General features: G+C 41.3%; 1 pseudogene; it reads right to left on the bottom strand.

The window, feature by feature from the left end:
• Positions 1–1,951: 1,951 nt before the first annotated feature.
• On the bottom strand, positions 1,952–3,312 carry LOC118498472 (annotated as a pseudogene).
• Between the last annotated feature and the right edge of the window lie 14,991 nt (positions 3,313–18,303).

An 18,303-nucleotide genomic window follows, 5' to 3' on the forward strand; every position in this document is an offset into this window, starting at 1 on the left:
TATTGGTACATTTTGTGTTAGTTTTTTATTTTTAATCTATTTTATTGATTATGCTTTTACAGTTGTCCCATTTCCCCCCTTATTCTCCACCACCCTGCACTCCCCCTCCCACCCGCATTACCCCCACCCCTTAGTTCATGTCCATGGGTCATACATATAAGTTCTTTGGCTTCTACATTTCCCACACTATTCTTAACCTCCTCTTGTCCATTTTGTATCCAATATTTATGCTTTCCATTCCCTGCACCTTTTCCCCTACTCTCCCCCAACCCCTGTCCTGGTGACAAACCTCTGTGGGATCTCCACCTCTGTGACTCTGTTCTGTTCTAGTTGTTTGCCTGTTTGTTTTTTGTTGCTTTTGTTTGTTTGTTTGTTTTGGTTTGGCTACTGATACTTCTGAGTTTGTTGTCATTTTACTGTTCATAGTTTTTGATCTTCTTTTCCTTAGATAAGTCCTTTTAACATTTCATATAATAAGGGCTTGATGATGATGGACTCCTTTAACTTGACCTTATATGGGAAGCACTTTATCTGCCTTCCCGTTCTAAATTATATTTTTTCTGGATAGAGTAATCTTGAATGTAGGTCCTTGCCTTTCATGACTTTGAATACTTCTTTCCAGGCCCTTCATGCCTGTAAGGTTTCTTTTGAGAAATCAGCTGATAGTCTTATGGGAACTCCTTTGTAGGTAACTATCTCCTTTTCCCTTGCTGCTTTGAAGATTTTCTGCTTATCTTTAACCTTGGGTAGTGTAATTATGATGTGCCTTGGTGTGTGTTTCCTTGAGTCCAACTTCTTTGGGATTCTCTGAGCTACCTGGACTTCCTGAAAGTCTATTTCCTTTGCCAGATTAAGGAATTTATCCTTCATTATGTTTTCAAATAAGTTTTCCATTTCTTGCTCTTCCTCTTCTCCTGGCAGCCTTATGATTTGGATGTTGGAATGTTTAAAGTTGTCCCAGAGGCTCCTGAGCCTCTCCTCATATTTGTGAATTCTTGTTTCTTCATTCTGTTCTGGTCGAATGTTTCTTTCTTCCTTCTTCTCCAAACTGTTGCTTTGAGTCCCAGTTTCCTCCCTGTCACTGTTGGTTCCCTGTATATTTTCCTTTAATTCACTTTTCATAGTTTTCACTCTTTCCTCTATTTTGTGACCATACTCAACCATTTCTGTGAGCATTCTGATTACCAGTGTTTTGAACTTTGCATCTGATAGGTTGGCTATCTCTTCATCGCTTAGTTTTATATTTTGTGGAGCTTTCATTTGTTCTTTCATTTTGGGGAAATTTTTTTTCTGTCTCAGCATGCCTATTACCTAGTAAGGGGCAGAACCTTAGGTATTTGCCAGGGAGGGGCAACACACATAGCTGTATTGTGGTGCTGTATGTGTGAGAGGGGTCCAAAAGTGTACAATGTTGCTTGCTGGGCTCTCAGCTGGCTTTCAGACACTCCCTCCACTACTCACAAGCAAATTGGGCCCTTCTTGTGCTGATTCCTGGGCAGGTGGGTTTGTGTACATTCTAGGACCCTGTGGGTCTTTCTAATGAACTCTCCTGTGAGGCTGGGGGTTTCTTCCACTGCCACAACCCCCCAAGATTTTTTCAGTCAGAGGTTTTGAGGCTTTATTTCCTCATTCTAGAACCCTGAGTTGCATGGTCTGCCTCTCTCCCCAGTTGATCCTCCTGGTTTATCCACATGCAAATGTGGGACCACTTATTCTACCAGTCGCTGCCTCACTTGCCCAGTCCTCCAACCACTGCCTTGCTGCAAGTCCTCTCTGCCCTGGCCTCCAGTCTTCACCCCTTCTACTGGTCTGGATAAATGTTTTTTTTGTTTTGTTTTGTTTTTGTTTTTGTTTTTTACCTTGGTTGTCAGACTTCCATACAGTTTGATTTTCTGGTGGCTCTGGTTGTTTTTTTGTTTTTAAATGTGTTGTCTTTCTTTTGGTTGTGCATGGAGGCACAGTGTGTCTACCTATGCCTGTATCTTGGCCAGAAGTCTGTTTTAATTTTTGTTTTAATGTTCAATGATCTCTGAACTTTTTATTGGCTCCCTGCCCCTGCCAAGGGTGCCCCACTTCTGCTGCCTTTAACACCTCAGTACTTTAGTGTTATTGACCTCAGACATCACTTTTCTGTCCACTCTGTTGCTGGTGGTGGTCTTTTGGATGGATTGTATGGAATGGCTGTTGTCCAGGGTGTCACCAAGATTGAAATCCTCCCCTTCTTCCAGCAGGTAGCACTAGGAGGCTATGTAAGCCTCTATCTTGACCCTGATGTTCAACAAGACATCCTACTCCTGAGCCTCATGCTACCCCTCTGCCCAGGTCTGACCAGCTGTGACTCCAGGTGCAGGAGGACTCTGCTGAACTGTTCTGTATGCATGGCATTGTGTGTCTCCACTTCCTTCAGGCTGTTCTCCAAGATAGCCTTCAGATTTCTCATCAAGTCCAGGTCTACCTCCAAGGACTGGACAGTTTGTCTCAGCTCTATGTCACCTTAGCAGCTCCTTTCTCAGATGTCTGCAAGGTGACCGCTGTAGTGTTCTCCTCAATCTGCTTGGACAAGTAAGTACTTGTCAAGATCCTCTTGTTTCTTCCAAGCCAGCTTGTCATACTGGGCCTGGATGTCTGCCATGATCTTGCTGAGGTCCTGAAATTTGGGGGCATATAACTCCACAGTCAACTCAGAATTAAGAATGTGGTTTTGTAGACCATTTATTTCCTCCTAGTGGTTCTTGTTTATGAACAGCAGCTCCTCCTTGTGAGCCTTGATCTCTGTCTCCAGCTACAGCCAAGTGATATTTTGGTCATCAGTGACATTTCAGAGTTCATTAATGTCACTTTCCACAGACTGGTGCATGGCAAGCTCCACCACATACTCTGAAGTCATCAGGAGCAAGACAAGCATTGCCAATCTTCAAAACAATGTTGGAGTTGTCCACAGAACTTACAAAGATCTGAGCCCTCGAGTACATGATGGCCTCGAAATAATGCCTCCAGTCTCTCACCTGGAGTCCTTTCTTTTCCAAGTGTTCCTGGATTTTGCTCTTCAGTCTCTGATTATCAGCTTTCAGGCTTCTCACCTTCTTAAGGTAGAAAGCCAGGCAGTCATTCAGACATTTTAGTCTCTTTCTCACTCTGGATGATGCCTCTGCCCACCAGACCCCTGGCTATCCCCACAGCCAAGCTGTCAGATACCCAGCTGCCCTACATGCTGGTGGAGTAGAACCTGGTGGCTGGGCAACTGCATGGGTCCCAGGATCTGGTAGTTGATGGAAAAGCTGGAGCAGATACTGAAGCTCATGTTGTTCAGGAAGGAAGGCAAGAAGTTGAGACTCAGGTTCAAGCAGCAGTTATTTTATTTTAATTCTCATTTGTTTCAAGTTATTTTATAATTTCCTTTTGATTACTTCTTTGACCTGTTGGCTGAAGAGTGTATCATTTAATTTTCACATATTTGTGAAGCTTCCAATGCCCTTCTGTTATTGATATTTCGTTTCATTCTAGTAGCAGCAAAAACAAGAAAGAAATAAAAATAAACTTAACCTAGGATGTGAACAATCTGTATACTGAAAAGCTCCTTCACATTGGTCTTGGCAACACCTTTTTTGGACATGACACCAAAATCACAAGGAGCAAAAGTAAAATTAAACTAAGAGGTAAACTACATTAAGCTAAAAAGCTTCTGCACATCAAAAGAATCAGTCAACCAAATGAAAAAACATTTTACAGAATGGGAAGAAATATTTGCTAACCATATATCTGAAAAGGAGTAAATATCAAAAATGTACAAAAATCATACAACTGAAGAGTAAAAATAATGATAATCTAATTAAAAATTAACAAGGCATTTGAGTAGAAAGTTTTCCACAGATGAGATACAGATGGCCAACAGGTCCATAAAAGGATGTTCAGCATCACTAATCATCAGGAAATTGGAAATCAAAACCATCATGATATATCACCTCACACCTGTCAGAATGACAGCTATCAAAAACAGAAGAGATAGCATTTGTTGATGAGGATGTAGAGAAAAAGGAACTTTGGTGATTTTTTTATGAGAATGTAAATTGGTATAGCTATTATGGAGATTCCTTGAAAAAGTAAAAATAGAACCACCATCTGATCCAGCAATATGAACCAACATATGAAGCACAATATGAACCACCATATGACCCAATAATCTTTCTTATAGGTATATCTTCAAAGGAAATGTAATTAGGATCTCAAAGAGATCCTCCACCCCCATGTTCATGTCAACATTACTCACAATAACCAAGATATGGGGGGAGAAAAAACTAAGTGTCCATCAACGGATGAATGGACAAAACAATATGGTGCTCACACACACACAAGAGAATATTATTCAGCCATGAGAAAGGAGGAAATCCTGCCATTTGTAACAATGTGAATGGACCTTCAGAACATATGCTAAGTGAAATAAGTTAGAGAATGACAAACACTATATGATCTCGTTTATATGTGGAATTAAAGATTTTATTTGCTTGTTTTTAGAGAGAGGGGAAGGCAGGGAGAAAGAGGGAGAGAAACATGAAATTGAGAAAGAAATACCAATTGGTTGCCTCTTGTACACACCCCAACTGAGGACTTAGCCCACAACCCAGGCATGTCCCTCTACCAGGAATCAAACTGGTGACCTTTTGCTTTGCAGGATGACACCCAGTCAACTGAGCCACACTGGTCAGGCCATAGTGGAATTTAAAAAGTTGAACTCAGAAAGAATGAGTAGATTGGTGGTTGCCAGTGGCTGGGGTTTGGGGGATATGGAGAGATGTCAGTCAAAGGGTATAGACTTCCAATCATAAGATTAATGAGCTATAAGAATCTAATGGACTGCATGGTGACTATTATTAAGAATATTGTATTATATTCTTGAAAGTTGCTAACAAAGTAGAACTTAAATGTTCTCACTACAAAAAATGAAATGGTAATTATGTCAGGTGATAGAGGTGTTAACTAACCCCACTATGGTAATCATTTCACAAAACAGAGCAGAGCAAAAGTAGGTTTACAGTTTGTACATGTGGAAATAATAAATAATTAATAAATAATAATCCAAGAATAAACTCTGTTTTGTGTACTCATGACAATAAACCAACTTTTGCGCTACCCTGCATATGTGCCTCACGTCATCACATTTTACACCTTAAACTTACACAATATTACATTTCAATTATATACCAGTAAAGCTGGAAAAAATTCACCTTCAAACCCAAGGTCATTTGGATTTTCTCTTACATTGTTTTCTAAAAGTTTCATACTTTTGTGTTTACATTTAGGTCTATGACTCACTTTTTGTTCATTTGTTTGAAATATAAGCTCTATCTATATTCTTTTTTTTTTTACCCATGGTTGTTCCTTTGTTATACATGATTGTTCAATGTCTTTTCTCCAATGAATTCTTTTCATCTTTGTCAAAGATCAGTTGTCCATATTGTGTATGTTTATTTCTGGGCTCTGTAATCTGTTCCATTGACCTATTTGTCTATTATTTCACCTATGCCACATTGTTTTATTCACTATAGCTTTTCAGTAAGTTTTGCTGTCAGGTAGTGTCAGTTTTTGACTTTATTCTTGTCTTTCATTTTTCCCATTTTAAAATCATTTTTATTTTTCAATTACAGGTGACATACATTATTATATTAGTTTCCGGTACACCGCCCAGTGATTATACATTACATATCTTATTAAGTGATCATTTCAATGACTCTCTCACCCATTTGACACCATACATAGTTATTAGAATATTATTGACTGTAGTCTATATGCTGTACTTTACATCCCATGACTATTCCATAACAACCAATTTGTACTTTTTAATCCCTTCACCTTTTCACCCATCTCCCCAAACCCCCTTTTATGTGGCAACTGTCAAAATGTTCTCTGTTTCTAGAAGTCTGTGTCTGTTCTATTTGCTTGTTTATTTTGTTTTTTAGATTAAGTTGTTGATAGACATCTATTTATTGTCATTTTATTCTTCATATTTTTAATCTTTTTTTTTCTTCTTAAGGGAGACACTTTAACATTTCATGTAATACTGGTTTGGTGGTGATGAACTCCTTTAGCTTTTTATTGTCTGGGAAACTCTTTATCTGTCTTTTGATTGTAAATGATAGCTTTGCTGGGCAGAATAACCTTGGTTGTACATCCTTGCTTTTTATCACTTTGAATATTTCTTGCCACTTCTGGCCTGCAAAGTTTCTGTTAAGAAATCAGCTGACAGTCTTATGGGAGCTCCCCTGTAGATAACTAACTGCTTTTCTCTTGCTGCTTTTAAATTCTCTCTCTTTTTTTTTTTAAGATTTTATTTATTTATTTTTAGAGAGGGGAGGAAGGGAGATAAAGAGAGAGAGAGAAACATCAATGTGCGGTTGCTGGGGGTCATGGCCTGCAACCCAGGAATGTACCCTGGCTGGGAATCGAACCTGGGACACTTTGGTTCCCAGCCTGCACTCAATCCACTGAGCTACACCAGCCAGGGCTCTAAATTCTCTCTTTGTCTTTAAACTTTTGCATTTGAATTATGATGTGTCTTGGTGTGGGCCTCTTTGGGTTCATCTTGTTTGAGGCTGTGTGTTGCTTGTACTTGTATGTCTATTTCCTTCACCAAGTTAGGGAAGTTTTCTATTATTATTTTTTAAATAGGTTTTCAATTTATTGCATTCTGTCTTCTCTTCTGGAACCCCCGAGGATGCAAATGTGTGTATGCTAGAAGTTGTCTCAGAGCCTTCTTATACTGTCCATATTTCTTTAGATTCTTTTTTCTTTTTGTTGTTCTGATTATGATTATGTGGTTTTTGCTTTCTTATTTCCAAATCGCTGATTTAAATCTTGCCCCTTCTACTCTGCAGTTGATTTCCTGTAAATTATTCTTTTTTTCACTTAGTGTATCCTTCACTTCTGAGTAGTTTTTTTTTTTATTTTATTGAAGTTCTAAGTTCATTGAGCATCCTTATAACTAGTATTTTAAACTGCATGTAGTAGATCACTTGTGTCCATTTTATATAGTTCTTTTTCTAGGGTTTTGTTCTCTTTTTTCATTTGGGACATAATTTTCTGTCTCCTGATTTTGGCAGCCTCCCTCTGTTTGTTTCTATGTATTAGGTAGAGCCATTATGACCTTCTTTCTTGGTAGTCTGGCCTAATGTAGTAGGTGTCCTGTATGTTCCAGTGGCACTGCCTCCCCAATCACCCAAGTTGGGCAATCAAGGTGTTCCCCCTTGTGGGCTGTGCACGCACTTTTCTTGTAGTTGAGCCTTGACTGCTATTGGCATGTCAATAAGAGGTATTTATCCCCAGGCAAATCAACTGCAAGGACTGGCTGCAACCACTGACCACCAACCACCAAGGAGGATCAGCTGTGCAGGGGCCCACCACACTGTGAAAGACTTACTTTGGCATGGCTCTGGTGCCTTCTAAGTATGCATCTTCAGTGTGTCACTTATGGAGTTGGTTGGGTGGTGATGCTTCAAAATGAAGCTGTCCACTGGGTGCACTAGCTCTGGGGCCTCCTGGGAGGTGCAGGCCAAGGTCAACTACCACCTGTGTTCTGGCACAGAGCCACTTGGCATAAGCTACAAAGCAATATTCAGATGGCTGCTACTTGTGCTAGGCTTGGAGTTGCCCAGGAAAGGACAACCTGTGAACCAGAGCTGGATGTTGCTAGTGCCAGGCCTAGGGCCACTTAGCAAGAGCTTTGGTGCATACTGAGGCCAAATTCTGCTCAAGAGATTTTAGGTAAATTTGAAGCATGAGCCAAGACAGGACATTTGTATGGAAAGCCACCAGAAACAGCTTCAGTGGACCTGAAAGTTAGGCGGGGCAGGGCCTCAGGGAATCACCAGGGTGGACAAACTGTGTCAGCCAGTTTGATGGAGTCTACAATATGGTGCCCACTTGCAAGCTCTTGGACCAATCGGTGGACCAATGGCCTTTGGTCCATCAGTGGTCCATCAGTGGACCAATGGCCTTTGTAATCACTTCTGTCTGGGAGAAAGCTGCCCTCAGCCATCACCTTGAAGCCAGATAATTCACTTCCTCTCTATATATCTCTTGTGCTTTCAAGCTACTGTCCCAGCACTAGAGCTCAGAGGGAATGAGTCCAAGTAAGTCTCCACATGGGCCCCTCAGAGGAACAACCTGGAACTCTAGAATCCTTCCATCTCCCTCAGCCTCATTCCCTGCTGGCTTTCTAGCCAGAACTTATGAGAACTTCCCTTCCTTGTACTGAAACCCTGGGCTGGGGAGGTTGGTGTGGGACTGGAACCCCTCACTCCTCAGGAGGCACTTCTGTAGCCAAGATATCCCTCCCAATTTTTTATCCACCACCTGTGGTTGTGGAACCAGCCCATTTAATTTTTTTCTGTGTCTCCACCTCTCCTACCAGTCTCAATATGGCTTCTTTATTTCCTTAATCATATTACTTCCATTCAGCCAGATTTCAGGTGGTTCTGGGTTATGGTTGTTCTGTAATTCAGTTGTAATTTTGATGTGATTGTGGGACGAGGCAAGTACCACCTTTACCTATGCCACCATCTTCAACAGAAGTCTATTCTTGTCTCTCAATGTTTTGTTGGCTCTTTTTATTTTTTGCATTTCCATACAAGGGTTACTTCACCCCTCAAATCGCAGTTCCATTCTGGAGGACAGGTCCCTTGTAGTACAGGTTTCCCCTGCTAGGTGAGTGTTCTAGGAACCCATCTGTATCAGTCTATCAGTAGCCATTTTTGTGAGAGGCTGCATTTGGCTTCAGTGAATTTTTTAAAGATTCTTTCAAAGGGTTTGCCCATTTCACAATGGGTGATTTACAAGCACACCTCAGCACACTGCACTGAGTGTTCAGCACTTTTTGACCAAAAAATGTCATACTTTCCATACCTCATCTGCCTATTCACCCTAAGAGACTTTTTATTTTGTTGTTTCTCCAGGTGAAAAAAGTCCTCAAAGGGAAACGTTTTGTCAATGTGGAAAAGGTGAAACAAAAAAATGCAGATGCACTAAAAGGCATCAAAATTGAGTTCATAAACTCTTTTGAGCAGTGGAAAAGACATCTCAATAGGTGTATTGCATCAAAATGGAGAGCACTCTGAAGATGACTGAACTTTAAGCATGGAAGAATATACAATTTTTTATAAAGAAATTCCGTTTGTGGGGGGGGTTCCCCTTCATATAAGCTTTTGACTACTTTTTCAAGATCCATAAAGCAATTTGCTTCGATTTTTGTTGGAATTGGTTGACTCTGTCCATCAAGTTGGGAGGAACTGATGTCTTTTTTTAAATAAATTTTATTTACTTATTTCTAGAGAGAGGAGAAGGGAGGGAGAAAAACAGGGAGAAAGAGAGACAGAGAAACATCAATGTGTGGTTGCCTCTTGCCTGCCCCCAACTGAGGACCTGGCCCACAACCCAAGCAGGTACCCTGACTGGGAATTGAACCAGTGACACTTTAGTTCACAGGCTGGCATGCAATTCACTGAACCACACCAGCCAGGGCAGGAACTGATTGATGTCTTAACAATACTAAATCTATTTATCTATAAACATGGAATGCCTCTCCATTTATTTTTATCTTTGATTGCTTTTATCATTGTTTTGTAGTTCATGTAGTGTTTCTTAGGTAGTGTACATACTTTGCTATATTTATACCTAAGTATTTCATTTTTAGATGCAGATGTAAATGTTATTCTGCTTTTACTTTCAAATTTCAATTTTATTACTGGAATACAGAAAAATAATTTTTCTATGTTAAACTTGTATCCTGATACCTTGTTATAATTGCTTATTAGTTCCATGAGTATTTTTGGTTGATTTTTTTGAGATTTGTACATAGACAATACGACCTGAGAACAAAAATAGCTTTGTTTCTTCTTTTCTAATCTGTGTACTTTTTATTTTACCGTCTTATTCCATTAGTTGGGACTTCCAATATGATGTAGATTAGGTGAGTTAAGAAGAGCCATTCTTACCCTGGCTGGTGTAGCTCAGTGGATTGAGCGCGGGCTGCGAACCAAAGTGTCGCAGGTTCAATTCCCAGTCAGGGTACATGCCTGGGTTGCAGGCCATGACCCCCAGCAACCGCACATTGATGTTTCTCTCTCTCTCTCTTTCTCCCTCCCTTCCCTCTCTAAAAATAAATAAATAAAATCTTTAAAAAAAAAAAGAAGAACCATTCTTGCTTAGTTCTTGATATTAGGATGAAAGTATCTACTTTCTCACCATGAAGTCTGCTGTTGGCTGAAAAAAAAATGTATGTTCTATCTATTAAGTTGAGGAAATTACTCTCACTCTAAGTTGCTGAGAGGTTTCTTTTTCTTTTTTTATCATGAATAGGTGTCGAGTTTTGTCAAATGCTTTTACTGAATGTATTGATGTGATCATTTGATTTCTTTTTTACCTTGTTGATGTGACTTGTTACATTAATAGATTTCCAAATGCAGAATGAGCTTTGTATACCTGGGATAAATGCCACTTAGTTATGATATATGTTCTATATATTGTTAGAGTTAATTTTCTAATATTTTGTTGAGGATTTTTGTATCTTGCTTTATGTTATAATTTACCAGTACTTTAACTTCAATGTCTTTATCCGATTTTCATGTGAGGATAATGCTGGCATCCTAGAATGAGTTAGGAAGCATTCTCTTTACTTTCATTTATGGAGAGTCAGTATATAATTCTTACTGAAATATTTGATAGAATTCATCAGTGAAAATATCTGAGTCTCACACTCTTTATTTTGGAAGTTTATCAATTTTTGATTCAATTTATTTAATAAATAAAGTTCTATTTAAATTATCTATTTCCTTTGCGTGTGTTTTGATGTATGGTGTCCAGGAATTGGTCCTTTTTAACTTGGTTGTCAAATTTATAGGCATAGAGTTGCTCATAATGGTGTTTAGTCATGTCAGTACCTCTTTCATTTCTTATTTTTTAAAATATATTTTATTGATTATGCTATTACAGTTGGAATTTCCCTGCCCTTTGCCCTCCTCCACCTGATACCCCCATTCCCTCCAGCAAACCTCCCATTAGTTCATGTCCATGGGTCATGCATATAATTTATTTGGCTACTCGATTGCCTATAATGTTCTTAACATTGCTGTCTATTTTGTACCTATAAATTTGTACTTCTTAATACCAGCACCTTTTCTAAAATCCCCCCCTTCCACCTCCCAAGTGATAACCCTCCAAATGATCTCTGTATCTATGATTCTGTTTCTGTCCTGCTTGTTTGCTTAGTTTGTTTTTTTTTTTAGATGCAATTGTTGATAGTTGTGAATTTATTTCCATTATAATGTACACAGTTTTGATCATCTTTTTCTTAAATAAGTTACTTTAACATTTCATATAATAATGGTTTGGTGATGATGAACTCCTTTAACTTTACCTTTTCTGGGAAGCACTTTATCTGCCCTGCAATGATTTCTTCACTGGAGAGAGTAATCTAGATTGTAGATACTTGCTTTTATCACTTTGAATGCTTCTTGCCAGTCCCGTATAGCCTGCAAAGTTTCTTTTGAAAAATCAGCTGACAGACTTATGAGGATTCCTTTGTAGGTAACTATCTGCTTTTCTCTTGCTGCTTTTAGGATTCCCTTTATTTTTAACCCTTGTCATTTTAATTATGATGTGTCTTGGTTATATGCTTGGCAATGGCAAATGTAGCCCAGCCTTGTCAGAAGTGGAAGGCACAGGGTGGCACACATGGGCCAGACCCCCAGATCAGCTTTCCCATGGGAAACCAGGCCTGCATTGTACCTAGGCTGGTTTGAGGCTTGCTTTTGCTAAAACTCCCTCATGCTGAATTGAAGCAGCAAATGTTTACTGCATATCTTTAAAGTAACTTCCTAAAGTCCGTGTTAATTCTCTCAAGGACAGAGTGTAACCAGACCAATCACTCTTATTGTTCCCTTGCATTTGCAACATTTTTCCTTTGTTGATCAGTAAGAAGTAATCAGCAAGAAGTAATCAGCAAGAAGTAATCAGCAACATCCTTTCCTTTGTTATCTATAAAAGGTAATCACCTAAAGCAAACCTGAGCATAATGAATGAGAACTTTCTTTGTTGTATGCTATTAGAAAGCAATAAAAGCCTGTCCAGGCAAGGGACAGAGTGCTCTCCTATTCAGAGAATGGCCATGCCATCCTTTTTTCTTCACAGGACTTCTGAAGTCCATGTAAATTTGTTCGTCACATCCACAATACTGCATACACCACTGGTCAGAGTCCACATCACTTGGTGTGGTTATCTTTGGGTCCATCTTGTTTGGGACTCTCTGTGTCTCCTGGACTTGCATTTCTATTTGCTTAACCATATTAGGGAAGTTTTTTTCATTGTTTTTTCAAATTTTTTTTTCAATTTCTTCCTCTTCCTCTTCTCCTCCTGTCAGCCTTATGATTTGAATGTTGGTACGTTTGGAAATATCCAGAAGCTCCTTAGCTTATCCTCAGTTTTTTTAAATTCCTTTTTCTTCTGTTTGTTCTGACTGAATGTATTTTTCTTCTTTATGTACCAAATCATTGATTTGATTCTTGGCTTCATCTACTCCACTGCTGTTTCCCTGTAAATTGCTCTTTATTTCAATTAGTGTATCTTTCATTTCTGACTCAAACTTTTTATGCTGCTGAGGTCCTCACTAAGTTCCTTGAGCATCCTTATTACCAGTGTTTTGAACTCTGCATCTGATAGGTTGCTTATCTCCATTTAGTTTAGCTCCTTTTCTGGAGTTTTGATGCGTTCTTTCATTTGGGCCACATTTCATTGTCTACTCATTTTGGCAGCCTCCCTGTGTTTCTTTCTGTGTATTAGGTAGAACTGCTTTGACTCTGTGTCTTGGTAATTAGGCCTAATGTAGTAGGTGTCTTGTAGGGTCCAGTGGCACGGTCTCCCCTATCACCCAAACTGGGGACTTGATGTGAGCCCTTTGTGTGGATTGAGTACACCTTCCTCTTGTAGTTAAGTCTTGGCTGTTGTTGGCAGTTCAATGGGAGGTATTTACCCAGGCCAGTCAGCTGCAAGAATTGGGTGTGACCACTTACCACCAATGTCCACCATCCATGGTGGATCCTCTCTGCAGGAGTAGGGTGGTGCTCCAATGTGGTCTATAGCTGTCCACTGGGTGTGCTGGCCCTAGGTTTCCCAAGTGGTGCAGACCAAGGTCAGCCCCTACCTGTGTTTTGCCCTGGGCCACCCAGTCTGAGTTATAAAGGAATCTGAGATGATTGCTAATTTTGCTGGGATTGCAGATCCCAGGTGAAGCCAAGCTGTGAATCTGAGCCGGCTGCTGCTAGTACTAGGCCTGGGGCTCACTAAGGCCAGCTATTGCTTGGTTGAGAGTATTTAGGAAGTTGTGAAGCATGAGCTAAGACCAGTCACGCATATGGAAAAGCAGCTTGGGTGGGCCTATAGTTTGGGTGGGGCAGAGTCTCTGGGGATCTTCAAGGTGGGTCAAATAGTGTTAGCCAGGTTGATGGAGTCTCATATGTGGCACCAGTTTGCCACCTTTGTGGTTCTGTGGGGGGAGGGTTTAGAAAAGAGACAGTAGCCTCTGCTCACCTTGATGCCAGAAACTTCAGTTTCTCCCAGTATGCCACTGGTATCTTTCATGGTGCTACTCCAGTGCTGGAGCTCAGTGGAAGTGAGTCTGAGTAGATGAGTCTGTGTGTGGGTTCTTTAAGAGGAACTGACTAGGGCTCCAGAGTTTTTTTCCACCAACTCAATGCCCTCTGGTTTTTACAGCCAGAAGTTGTGGGCACTTATCTTCCTGGTATTGGAACCCTGGACTTGGAAGACTAGTGTGGGGCTGGGACTCTTGGCTCCTGAGATGTCCCTCCTGAATTTCATCCACCTCACATAGTTGTGGGACTAACCTGTTCTACATCTTTACCCCTCCTACCAATCTGGATGGGTGTGATTTTTTAAATTCTGTAGTTGTCAGACCTTCATTCAACTTGATTTCTGATGGGTCCAAGTGCTCATTGTTCTATACTTTAGTTGTAATTTTGATGTGGTTGAGTGAAGAGGCAAGCTATGTAGTCCTCCACTGCCATCATGACTGGGAGTCAGGATTTTCAGTAAATGGTGATTGAATTCCAGTCAGTGGAATGTGAGTGAAAATGATGTGGGAATTTCTTGACTAAGGATTTCAAGAGGTAGGTAGACTACCTTCACTTTTTTTCCCCACTTTGTTGGCTGGACACAGGCTGTGATGATGTCCCATGATAGAGATGGAATAAGTAAGTGATGGTTAAGTAATGAGAAACATTACTGAAGGCACTGTGGCATTGTGCTGGACATTGCTCTTCCAAACCCCATAATGGAAAGTTGGCCAGAGGTCCCCTGGCCAGAAGGAATATGTATTGCTTTGGAAATGTATCGTAATTACCTCCTCATCTCCTTTTGGGAGCAGCTTGGTGTCCTGTGTGACTGCTTCTTGACCTTTTCCCTCCACATGTACACACTGAGGTAATGTAGTTTAGAGTTATGTGCAAGACACATGCTCCCTTTGTGTGGGACCCCTTAAAGTAAATTTTGGACTCAGGGAGGTGTGATCCTGCTTTCCCGATCTGCTCCCTGCAATGTGAGTAATAAATGCTATGTCTACTTCATCCAATCCTTCTTGTGGTTTTTTGGCTTATCTGAATGAGCAGTTGAGGTCCCTGGGTTCATCCTCTTGTGGTTACAGTTGGTGTAATTGTCAGCAGTATTCAAATACCCTGAACACCCCCCAAGTTCAGTCAACTGTGGACGATGTTATGCCAAGTGGGAGTGAATTCAATCACCATTTATTGATTGGCCGGGAGAAATCCTGGGTTGGCCAGCAAATTATATGTGATACGAGATGGCAAACCTTCTTGATACATGAGGACTGCCACAGGATTAAGGGGATGCCCCTGAAACTCCCATTGTCCTCTTATGAGCCTTGCAGCATGTGTGAGAGTGGTGCACCCTAGGGACAAAGAAAGACCTCTGCCACTTTTTTGTCCTGTGGGCTGGTTAATGTTACCAGTGCTGCAAAAGATAATTGAGAAACAGTGGCAGAGGCATGCACTGTTTGCTTAGAAGAGAAACTGAAACCAGAAAGAAACATGTGTTTCCTAACAGCAGACAATATGGATGCCTTGGGGAGCTGATTAGAACAGACTGGTGTGCCACTTTGAGAAGATACAGAGAAGGCAACTAGCATCCACCCATTATATGGGCAATTGTGGCACAGTGTGAATGGAATCCTCGTAAATGGGATCCTGTGGCTGAAAGTGAAAGTGACTCAGATGGAGAAATCATAATAGATGAGAGCAGGGAGGCCATATAGATAGAAGAAGGGACACTTATGGTTCGTTTGATTATAGCTCAAAAGATTAAGACCAAACAGCTACAGGAGCTGCAGGGCATTCCAGTACTGTCTCCCAAGCAGACCTCACATAATACAGTGCACCCCTTCACCTCTGCTGAGAGAGTAGAGCTGACTGCTAAGTTCAGACAGAAAGGGTTCAAATCCATCACAGGATGGCTATTGTGGCTGGGGGATATAGGGGCTGATGGCATTTTGCTTATGGGGGATGAATTAAAGCATATGTCTTCTGTCACCACCCACCCCTCTCTGAGACAAAGAATTCAGAGGGCCAGAGCACAAGGCGGTCACACAACTATGTTCCTTATGTGGCTAATGGCTGGCTATAGGGTGGTGTGGCCTGATTAGGGGAATTTACCCTCCTCTAACCCATGCTGGACCAGTTTACTAGAACTCCAGCAGTTCATCCAGGAGCTAGGCATGAAACATGCCATCTATAACCTATAGTCTAATGGGCCAGATATGGAAAGATTTACTGTGGGAATGAGGGATTGGGTTGTGCAAACAGCACCCCTGGCTTACTTCAGTGCCTTTATAGCTATTTTGTCCACCAAGGTGGGCAATTTTGTACAAGAGGCACAGAGAGTCACCAGTCTAGAGAAAGTAGAGCTACTGAGACAAAAGAAAGGAATAAGACAGGTAGAAAAGAAGAACAAGGAAGGGAAAAGGGAGAGAATCTAACTGTGAAATATAAGCAAAAAGTCCCAGTGAAAGTAACCTGCAAACAACTATGGAATGATCTGGTAAAGGCTGGGGTAGATAAAGATAAGATGGACAAAAAGTGTAACCACATATTTGTAAGGCTGTGGCCACAACTGCAATCTGAGCAACAGTTGTAGTCCATAATAACATCTATTGTTGAACATTAGAATGGACACTGTCAACTGGAAAGGTCCCATCAGTGTTCCCAGAGCTGACACCCTGCTTGTCTGACTTCATGGCTGCCCTGCTTGTGGAGTGGCCTCTGGGCCATCCATAGGACAATTCATGGGGAGAGTCTTTGCATGAGGGGATGGCCAAGGTACTCACTTATGAAGACCCAGTGGGGACTTGAAACCACATGTAGAACTTGCTATTTACTTGTTCCCAAAGAATGTTGGCTTTAGCTGATACTGGTTCAGAATGTTCTTTTATTTATGGTATCCCAGAGAGACTTAGGGTGTCCATAACTGCCACCGATGGCTACGGAGAATATCCATTCTGTTGCAGGTTGTGACACTGACTCTCAGAATAGGGTGTTTACCACCACACCCCTATAAGGTGTATGTTTCCCCTATTCCTTAGTATATCCTGGGAACTAACATTCTAGCTGGCATGTACCTGGAGACCACCATGGGGGAATTTCACCTCTGAATATGGGTTGTGAAAGCCATTTTGAGGGGGCATGCCAGACAACCCCCTGTGTCACTTCCCACTCCCCATAGAACAGTGGCCAAGAAACAATACTGCCTTCCAGGTAGCCATAAGGAGATTGGGGAAACCATAGAATTGGCTAAGGTGAACATCATCAGACTGGCCCACAACCCCTACAACTCACTTACTTGTGTGGCCTGTCTGAAAGCAGGATGGAACTTAGTGCATGATTTAGATTATAGAGAACCAATCAAGGTAATTCCCCCCTCTTTTCAGTTGAGCCTAATATAGCTAGCCTCCTGCACCAGCTCAGCCATGAGCTGGACACATACCATTATATATTAGATTTACCTAATGTTTTTTTCTCTACTGATATTGATTTTGAGTCAAGATCAGTTTGCCTTCACCTGGGAAACCTGCCAGTGAACATTCACTGTTCTGCACCACCTTACTGTCTGCCACAGCCTTGTGGCTGAAGACTTAACTGCATGGACTGTACCATCCTCTGTGAGATTATACTAATATGTACTATGTGTTGATCATCAGTACTATGTATTGATGATATCATGCTGACCTCTGATTCTCTTACAAAGTCAGAGCCTACCACCCCTCAGCTGTTGACTTACCTCCAGGGTTGAGGATGGGCAGTCAATTCCAACAAAATCCAGGGACCTGGGTTGCCTGTCAAATTCTTGGGTGTTGTTTGGTCAGGTAAGACAAAGGTGATGTCTGCTGCCATGATAGTTAAGATTCAGGCTTTCCCCATCCCGCAGAAGCTGAAGCAATTACAAGAATTTTTAGGGTTGTTGGAATACTGGCAGGATTTTATACCACACTTAGCTCAGTTAGTGTGCCCTCTTTATCACCTTGTCTACAAAGGAGCCAACTGGGATTTGGGGCAAAAGCATGACCAGGCCTTTAAGACTGCTAAGCAAGTGATGAGGACCATACAAGCAGTGGGGGTCATGGGTCAATCTCAGGCACATGATTTACACATCTACATCACCCCTGAAGGGTATGCCTGGTGCCTCTGGCAATAGCAGAGATACACCAAGGTGCCAATTTGCTGAGTCAAGAATTGCAGCAGCTAATGGGCCCAGTTACTTACCAAGATGTGGGCATGGAGGTTCCTGCTCCTCGACCCATCCCTGAGCCTACAATTAAAGATGGTTGAGCCTCTGTGCCTGAGGAAACCTGTTACACTGATGGCTCCTGATGGGGGCAGCCACCCACCTGGAGGGTAGTGGCCTACAAGACCAGCATGGACAGAATATGGATGCCAGATGGCTGAGGACAAAGTAGTCAATGGGCTGAGTTGAGAGCTGTCTATATAGTCAACCCAAAAACCTGGGCCAGAGACCTTCTGCACAAATAGCTGGGCAATATAAAGAGGACTGACTTTGTGGCTGCCCCATTAGTGGCAAAATGATTGGCAAGAGGCTTGAAAACTCCTATGAGGGCAGGAATCATAGATGGACATTGATGAACATACTCTAGAAGTTAATAACTCTTTTTTCTATCATTCAAGTACAGTTGTCTACATTTTACCACTGATGCGGACCCTGGCTTGTGGGGTCCGCCAC

Source organism: Phyllostomus discolor, chromosome X (genome assembly GCF_004126475.2).
Source record: "Phyllostomus discolor isolate MPI-MPIP mPhyDis1 chromosome X, mPhyDis1.pri.v3, whole genome shotgun sequence".
NCBI lineage: Eukaryota > Metazoa > Chordata > Mammalia > Chiroptera > Phyllostomidae > Phyllostomus > Phyllostomus discolor.